Genomic DNA, 9,701 nt, shown 5'->3' with positions numbered 1-9,701 from the left:
ATGTGAGAGGCACTGTTCTAAGCACGTTATATGTATTAACTCTTTTAATCCTCACATCAACCTAAAAGGAAGGTACCATGATTATCCCCAATTTAGAGATAAAGGAATTATCTTATTAACCCGGAGATGTTATTTACCATAACTTCTTATGTATATTATTTACCATATATAATTTACCCAGAGTTGCAGAGTGGAGCAGCCAAGATTGAACCCAGGCATTCTGGCCCTAGAGACCCCTGTTTAACCCTTATATACCCAATCTGAAAATGAGAGGGGCCTGGGGGCCTGTTGGTGGGGGCAAGGAGGACAGAAGGAAGGCAAGCTGATCCGAGAGTGGGAGAGTCTTTGGAGGTTGAGTGAGGGGTCTGGCCGTAAGAGAAAGGCACCATGTGATCAGACTGCAGGTTAGGCAGGAGAAGGGAGGACAGCGAGGAGGAGAGTGAGGGGTCAGCTGTGGGGGCCAGTGTGGGGAGGCCAAGATGAATCCCACACAGCCTGATGTGGGGCTCCTGACATCAGGCTTTGCCAGATGGGCTTCAGGGAAGGACCACAGGAAGCCGGCTTCGAGTTCCTTGAGAGCCCTCACAGGACAGACTCAGCCCAGAGATGCCCCCCTCCCTCTACTTGTGCTGAGCAGCAAGCAAGACTTACACCCGCACCCTACTCCGCACCCACTGACTCGGGTATTTCCTAGGGAGCTGACAAAGTCTTCCTGGGACTGGAGCAGGGGCAGCTCTTCCTCTCAAGGAAGTGGTGAGCTCCCTGTGTTTGGAGGTGTGCAACCAGAGGCCTGTTGATTCCATGATGGGGTTGTGTAGGGGGAGATAGGTGTGGGGTAGACCTGCAAGGCTCCTTTCCTTTTAAAATGCTCAGACCTTGGAGAAGGAAATGGCAACCCACTCAAGTATTCTTGCCTGGAGAATCCCAGTGACAGAGGTGGGCTTCTGTCTATGGGGTCACACAGAGTCGGACATGACTGACGTGACCTAGCAGCAGTAGCGACAGCAAGCTAGACAAAGAATGGAATGAGCTGAAAGCAATTGCTTAAGTAATTAGCAAAGTTCATCTTTATAATATTGTTTATCACATGGAATTGAATATATATAATACTCAGGTATCCTGATTTTTATCATGGAAAAGTCACATGTTAATCCCATTAATCGTGAAAAAGTAGCATTTTAAATTACAAGCTTTCTATGAGGCTCTTGAAAGTGATCCCATTGTTTTACTGTTTCAGAGTAATATTTATGTTCTTTAATTCCACTCCTGCCAATGTACTATTCCTCTTTTATTATGTTACTGAACAAACTTGCTATATAAAATTCCTGGCAATTAAAAATTATGGTTTTGCCAAAAAAAAAAAAAAAAAAGCTCAGACCTGTGACTCTGAGTGAAGGGAAGAGGAGAGGAGTCTAGTGGGAAGTCATAGTGGGAACTGTGACCTTATATCACTTACCGCAGCCTCAGCCTCTGGCTGGGTCTGGGGCTGGCTGGAAAGGCAGCAAGCCACTCTCTGGGAACAGCTCTTTCTCTGCAGGGTTGCTGCCTTTCAGGGTGGCCCCCTTACGCTCTGCAGAGTTTTTCAGGGCAGACTGTACACCTGACTTATTTCACAGTTAGCTTGGATTTTCACTTGATTTTTTTCTAAAATCCTTTCCATCCCTCCTGATCCACAAGATCACAACTTATAGATGTTTAAATGGCAGGCAATTGCATTAGCAGTTCTCTCCCAATTTGCTCTGCTACTGGCCTTTGAAGGATCTGTGATTTTGGGTAGAAAATAATTATATATTTTCTTTAACCTTTAACTAGACTTAATATTTCCATTCATTATAAATGTAGGCAATAAGCGCCAGAAGTATTAGTAGTACCTGTGGCTTTGTTACCAATACAAATCACAGATATTCTCCTATCACATTACAGCTGTTGCAGATCATTTGAAATATTGTTTATGTGTATCACCACTTTGAAATTATAGAAGTTATTAGACTTGCTGCATTCATAAAGAAGCACATATACTACTATTTCACAAATGTTTTGATAATTATTTTGACATAGTTGGTTTCCTCTGTAATCTGTGTTTTATTTTGATGCATTTAAAAACATCATGCTAAGATTTCATGAGATGCCAAAGATGTTTATGATACAAAAAAGGCCAGCTAACCTATTTGCAGGCCAGGAATAGAGATACAGACATAGAGTACAGACATGTGGACCCAGTGGGGGAAGGAGAGGGTGGAATGAATTGAAAGAGCAGAGTTGAAACATATACATTCAGTTCAGTTCAGTTCAGTTCAGTCGCTCAGTCGTGTCCGACTCTTTGCGACCCCATGAATCACAGCACGCCAGGCCTCCCTGTCCATCACCAACTCCCAGAGTTCACTCAGACTCATGTCCATCGAGTCAGTGATGCCATCCAGCCATCTCATCCTCTGTCATCCCCTTCTCCTCCTGCCCCCAATCCCTCCCAGCATCAGAGTCTTTTCCAATGAGTCAACTCTTCTCATGAGGTGGCCAAAGTACTGGAGTTTCAGCTTTAGCATCATCCTTCCAAAGAAATCCCAGGGCTGATCTCCTTCAGAATGGACTGGTTGGATCTCCTTGCAGTCCAAGGGACTCTCAAGAGTCTTCTCCAACACCACAGTTCAAAAGCATCAATTCTTCAGTGTTCAGCTTTCTTCACAGTCCAACTCTCACATGCATACATGACCATTGGAAAAACCATAGCCTTGACTAGACAGACTTTTGTTGGCAAAGTAATGTCTCTGCTTTTCAATATGCTATCTAGGTTGGTCATAACTTTTCTTCCAAGGAGTAAGCGTCTTTTAATTTTATGGCTGCAGTCACCATCTGCAGTGATTTTGGAGCCCCCCAAAATAAAGTCTGACTGTCTCCCCATCTATTTGCCATGAAGTTATGGGACCGGATGCCATGATCTTCGTTTTCTGAATGTTGAGCTTTAAGCCAACTTTTTCACTCTCCTCTTTCACTTTCATCAAGAGGCTTTTGAGTTCCTCTTCACTTTCTGCCATAAGGGTGGTGTCATCTGCATATCTGAGGTTCTTGATATTTCTCCCAGCAATCTTGATTCCAGCTTGTGTTTCTTCCAGTCCAGCGTTTCTCATGATGTACTCTGCATATAAGTTAAATAAGCAGGGTGACAAGATACAGCCTTGATGTACTCCTTTTCCTATTTAGAACCAGTCTGTTGTTCCATGTAAAATAGATAGTGGGAAGTTGCTGTATAACAGGGAGCTCAACCCAATGCTCTGTGATGACCTAGAGGGGTGGGGTGGGGGGATGGGAGGAAGGTTCCTTAGGAATGGATATATGTATACTTATGGCATCACCAGCTCAATGGACCTGAGTTTGAGTAAACTCTGGGAGTTGGTGATGGACAGGGAGGCCTGGGGTGCTGCAGTCCATGGAGTCACAAAGAGTTGGACACAACTGAGGGACTGAACTGAACCGATGGCTGATTCACTGTACAGAGTTTCTCCATCTTTGGCTGCAAAGGAAATAATCAATCTAATTTCAGTATTGACCATCTGGCGATGTCCATGTATAGAGTTGTCTCTTGGGTTGTTGGAAAAAGGTTTTTGCTACGACCAGCATGTTCTCTTGACAGAACTCTGTTAGCCTTTGTCCTGCTTCATTTTGTACTCCAAGGCCAAACTTGTCTGCTTTTCTGGGTATCTCTTGATTTCCTACTTTTGCATTCTAATCCCCTTTGATGAAAAGGACATCTTTTTCTGATGTTCTAGAAGATGTTGTAGGTCTTCATAGAACTGGTCAACTTCAGCTTCTTTGGCTTCAGTGGTTGGGCATAGACTTGGATTACTGTGATGTTGAATGGTTAGCCTTGGAAACGCACTGAGATCATTCTGTCATTTTGGGGACTGCACCCAAGTACAGCATTTTGGACTCTTTTGTTGACTATGAAGTTTACTCCATTTTTCCTAAGGGATTCTTGTCCACAATAGTAGATATAATGGTCACCTGGTTTAAATTCACCTGTTCCCATCCATTTTAGTTAACTGATTGCTAAGATGTTGATGTTCACTCTTGCCAGCTCCTGCATGACCACATCCAATTTGCCTAGATTCATGGACCCAACATTCCAGGTTCTATGCAACATTGTTCTTTACAGCATCGGACTTTACTTTCACCACCAGAAACATCCACAACTGAGCATTCTTTCCGCTTTGGCCCAGCCACTTCATTCTTTCTGGAGCTATTTGTAATTGTCCTCTGCTCTTTCCCAGTAGCATACAGGGCACCTCCCAACTGGATATGAGGGCGGGGTGCTCATATCTTTTTGGCTTTTCATACTGTCCATGGGGTTCTTCAGGAAAGAATATTGCAGTGGGTTGCCATTTCCTTCTCCAGTGGACCATATTTTGTCAGAACTCTTCGCTATGACCCATCCTTCCTGGGTGGTCCTGCATGGCATGGTTCATAGCTTCACTGCGTTACACAAGACCCTTTGCCACAATAGAAACTGAAGAGATTAAGCAGACCTGGCAAGTCTTCATGTTCAAGCGGACCATGGCAAGACGAGGCCAGATGCCATGATCTTAGTTTTTTGAATGTTGAGCTTCAAGCCAGCTTTTTCACTGTCCTCTTTCACCCTCATCAAGAGGTTCTTTAGTTCCTTTTCACTTTCTACCATTAGAGTGGTGTCATCTGCATATCTGTTGAATATCATCTACATATCATAAGCTGTTGATATTTCTCCCAGCAATCTTGATTCCAGCCTGTGATTCACTCAGCCCAGCATTTCACCGGGAAAGCCTGGCATGCTGCAGTCCATGGGGTCACAAAGAGTTGGACACGACTGAGCAACTGAGCTGACTGACTCTGCATAGAAGCCAAAAAGATATGAGCATAGAACAACTGCACAAGAAAGGTCTTAATAACCTAAATAACCACGATGGTGTGGTCACTCACCTGGAGCCAGACATCCTGGAATGTGAAGTTAAGCAGGCCTTAGGAAGTATCACTACAAACAAAGCTAGCAGAGGTGATGAAATTCCAGCTGAACTATTTAAAATCCTAAAATATTATGCTGTTCAAGTGCTGCACTCATTGTGTCAGCAAAATTTGAAAACTCAGCAGTGGCCACAGGACTGGGAAATGTTTTCATTCCAATCTCAAAGAAGAGCAATGCCAAAGAATGTTCAAACTACTGTACAATTGTGCTCATGTCGCATACTAGCGAGGTTATCTTCAAAATCTTTCAAGCTAAGCTTTAGCAACCAAGAATTTCCAGATGTACAAGCTGGGTTTAGAAAGGGTAGAGAAACCAGAGATCAAATTACCAACATTTGTTGGATCACAGAGAAAACAAGAGAATTCCAGAAAGACATCTGCTTCATTGACTACACTAAAGCCTTTGACTGTGTGGATCACAACAAACTGTGGAAAATTCTTAAAAGATAGGAGTAACAGACCATCTTATCTGTTTCCTGAGAAACCTGTAGGGGAGTCAAAAGCAATAGTTAGAACCAGACATGGAATAACTGATTGGTTCCAAATTGGGAAAGGAATACAATAAGGTTGTATATTGTCACTCTGCTTATTTAACTTATATGCAGAGTCAGTCAGCTCAGTCGCTCAGTCGTGTCTGACTCTTTCTGACCCCATGGACTGCAGCATGCCAGGCTTTCCCGGTGAAGTGCTGGGCTGAGGGAATCACAGGCTGGAATCAAGATTGCTGGGAGAAATATCAACAGCTTATGATATGCAGATGATATTCAACAGACATGCAGATGATACCACGCTAATGGTAGAAAGTAAAAAGGAACTAAAGAACCTCGATGAGGGTGAAAGAGGACAGTGAAAAAGCTGGCTTGAAACTCAACATTCAAAAAACTAAGATCATGGCATTTGGCCTCGTCAGTTCATGGCAAATAGAAGGGGAAAAAGTGGAAGCAGTGACAGGTTTTCTTGGGCTTCAAAATCAATGTGGATTGTGACTGCAGCCCCGAAATTAAAAGATGCTTGCTCCTTGGAAGGAGAGCTATGATAAACCTAGACACAGTATTAAAAAGCAGAGCCACTTTGCCACAAAGGTCCGTATAGTCCAAGCTATGGTTTTTCAAGTAGTCATGTACAGATGTGAGAGTTGGACCATAAAGAAGGCTGAGTACCAAAGAACTGATGCTTTCAAATTGTGCTGGAGAAGACTCTTGAGAGTCCGTTAGACTGCAAAGAGATCAAACAAGTTGATCTTAGAGGAAATAAACCCTGAATATTCACTGGAAGGTCTGACGCTGAAGCTGGAGCTTGAATACTTTGGCCACCTGATGTAAAGAACTGACTCATTGGGAAAGATCCTGATGCTGGGAAGGATTGAAGGTAAAAGGAGAAAGGGGCAGCAGAAGATGAGATGGTTAGATAGCATCACCAACTCAATGGACATGAATTTGAGCAAACTCCGGAGATAGTGGAGAACAGAAGAGCCTGGCATGGCAGTCCATGGAGTCGTAAAGAGTCAGACACGACTTAGCAACTGAACAACAACAAATAGCTGATCCATGTTGTTGTATGGCAGAAACCAGCACAACATCATAAAACAATTATCGTCCAATTAAAAACAAATAGTTTAAAAAGGTCAGCTATCCTTGCTTCACAGTCCAGATGTTTTTGTTGTTGTTTAGTCACTACGTTATGGCTGACTTTCTTTGCAACCCAGTGAACTGTAGCCTGCCAAGTTCCTTTCTCCATGGGATTTCCCAGGCAAGAATACTGGAGTGGGTTGTCATTTCCTTCTCCACGGCATCTTCCCAACCCAGGGACTGAACCCTCATCTCCTGTCTTGCGGGCGGATTCTTTACTGCTGAGCCACCCAGGAAGCCCCACAGTCCTGATACTAAGGCCAATGATGTCATGTGCCTCAGGCTGTAGCAGTGTTCTACGGGTAAAAGGAGGTGCACAATACATCCTTTTTGAATGAATGATAGAGTTTCTATCATAACTATAGAATTATAGAGTTGGAAAGTCTTTAGAGAGCAATGAATTTCAAACTTCACGGTCATAACTCACAGCAGGAAAAGCATTTTCCTTTGTGATCCATTACCTGTCTATGTGAAACAAGTTTTTTTATAAAGCATGACATCTTTAAATGCATGATACACTCTTATATCTCCTATAACCTATTGTATTTCTTTTTGAGAGATGGTAATTAAATTTTTATTCAGAACAACTATAATGGCTGACAAAAATTAAACTAATCCCCAAACTATTTGCTTCAATTGGAAATTAACAGTAGTGGATTTGGAAGAAGGCACAAAAAGGTGAAAGCCCTAGCGTTCTGACAACAGATAAAAGGCATGAAAGTGATCAGTGTGCTCTCAGAATAATCTACAGATGGAATATTTAAAGTTAATGCACAGAAAAAAGAAAAGAAACACATAATCCCAAATCACACAAATTAAAATTCACTTAATTACATAGTTGTAAGGACTTTTCTGGACAAAATTTCACCATTCTTAAAGTAGGAGTGTTCAAAAATATTTCTTATATAAGCTAAAAGGAAATAAAGATGACCCAATTGCCCTGGTTAAGGAGAAGTCATATAATAATCAGTCTATTTTCAAAACCCAGAGAAACCCAGAAACTCTGCCAATAAAATTAAAGGGACAAAAACCAAGATTGGTCAAAACTGGCAACCAGTTGTACAGGAAGACAGCAGATCACTCCTCATTTCGCTGTTAAAAGCCACTGCATTGGGGACTGATGTTAGGCCCTTTCCACACTCTAGTAACCTGGATCCTGGCCATTGCAGTGTCAATTTCTGTTTGTTGGGTCCTGTGGAATTTCCCTGAATGCTGTGGTCCAGTCAGCGCTTAGGTCAATATGATGGGAACTGCCTCCAGTTTGAAGACACGCTTCCTGGCCTGAGGGTATAATTTGTACACTCTTCTTTAGCTTCAGGGACAAATGCACTCTGGTCAAGTATATCCAGAATGGTTACAGGGATAATGTGACTTTTAACAGGGGCCATGTAAGAGTTTTGACAATTCAAGGTTAACAGCTGAAGCCTGCTCATTTTGACCCAAATTTTCTAAACTTGTGTGACATGTAGGGGATCCACTGGGGCTGGGTGAAGTTCCCATTGACAGAGCTATCACTGAAGGAATTCCTGAGGACCAGAGAACAGGCACTGGGAGCCTTGTGAGTGTATTTAGCAAATTTCTGGGCCATAAAATCTCCTCATACGGCCCTCAAAGATTTTATCCAGTTGTATGGACAAGAGTTGTATGGTCTAACAGTTTTCTGAAATCATCATAGAACTCAAGATGTTTTAATAAACTAGATGCTGGGAAATTAACTTTCGAGGGTGGGCGGGGTAGGGTAAGGGTACATGGATATTTCAAGGGTTTACATTCACTGTGACCATACTTTACCATCATCCCCTTCTTCTAGACTCTTTTTGGACTTCTAAACCAGTTTTAATCAGGAAAGACTGTGATCTCTCTCTCATGATAAGCTGAAAGAAAGCTTAAACCTTCAGGGCGCGCCCCCCACCACCCAGAACTTCCACTCCCTACTGCCCAGAGAGATTGAGACAGTGAACAGCAGCCAGGAGGGGCCGGGCAGCTTTTCAAGGATGGGGTGCAGTGCCTTCACCCTTCCATCTCCTTTTAAAATGCTGGTCATGAGCTTCTAAACTGATATGCATCACAGTAACCTAACCGGCTGTGTCCATAATCACCACGGGCCCTGACTGCAGCCATGAAATTAAAAGATTCTTGCTCCTTGGAAGAAAAGCTGTGATAAACTTAGCCTATTAAAAAGCAAAGACAAAAAAAAAAAAAAAGCAAAGACATTACTTTGCCGACAAAGGTGTGTCTAGTCAAGTGGAGTGAAAGTGAAAGTCGCTTGGTCCTGTCCAACTCTTTGCGACCCAATGTTTTATAGAGTCCATGGAATTCTCCAGGCCAGAATACTGGAGTTGGTAGCCTTTCCCTTCTCCAGGGGATCTTCCCAACCCAGGGATCAGGTCTCCTGCATTGCAGGCAGATTCGTTACCAGCTGAGCCACAAAGAAAGCCCGTCTAGTCAAAGCTATGGTTTTTCCAGTAGTCATGTATGGATGTGAGAGTTGGACCATAAAGAAGGCTGAGCACCAAAGAACTGATACTTTTGAACTGTGGTGTTGACAGTTGACAGTTGATTCTTGAGAGTCCCTTGGACAGCAAGGGGATCAAACCAGTCAATCCTAAAGGAAATCAACCCTGAATATTCATTGGAAGGACTGATGCTGAAGCTGAAGCTCCAATACTTTGGCTACCTGATGGGAAGAGCTGACTCATTGGAAAAGACCCTGATGCTGGGAAAGACTGAAGGCAGGAGAAGGGGACGACAGGATGAGATGATTGGATGGCATCACAAACTCAATGGACATGAGTCTGAGCAAACTGGGAGATAGTGGGAGGACAGGGAAACCTGGCGTGCTGCTGTCCATGGGGTCGCAAAGAATCAGACACGACTGAGCGACTGAACAACAACCGGTTGTGACCTTACAGTTGAAATATAAAGCTCTATGTCACTGAAAAAGTTTTGAAGCAATAGAACTCTTGTGGTCATCAAGTTTAGTCTATCTCAAAGTACAAATAAAGAAATTGGAACCCATCCGCAAGCCGGTTCTCAGTGGCCCCGCCCCGGGGGAAACCAAGGTGACCGGGGCGTGGTCTC

The sequence above is a fragment of the Ovis aries genome, chromosome 18 (genome assembly GCF_016772045.2).
Source record: "Ovis aries strain OAR_USU_Benz2616 breed Rambouillet chromosome 18, ARS-UI_Ramb_v3.0, whole genome shotgun sequence".
Lineage (NCBI taxonomy): Eukaryota > Metazoa > Chordata > Mammalia > Artiodactyla > Bovidae > Ovis > Ovis aries.
Note: the sequence above shows the minus strand (reverse complement) of the source record.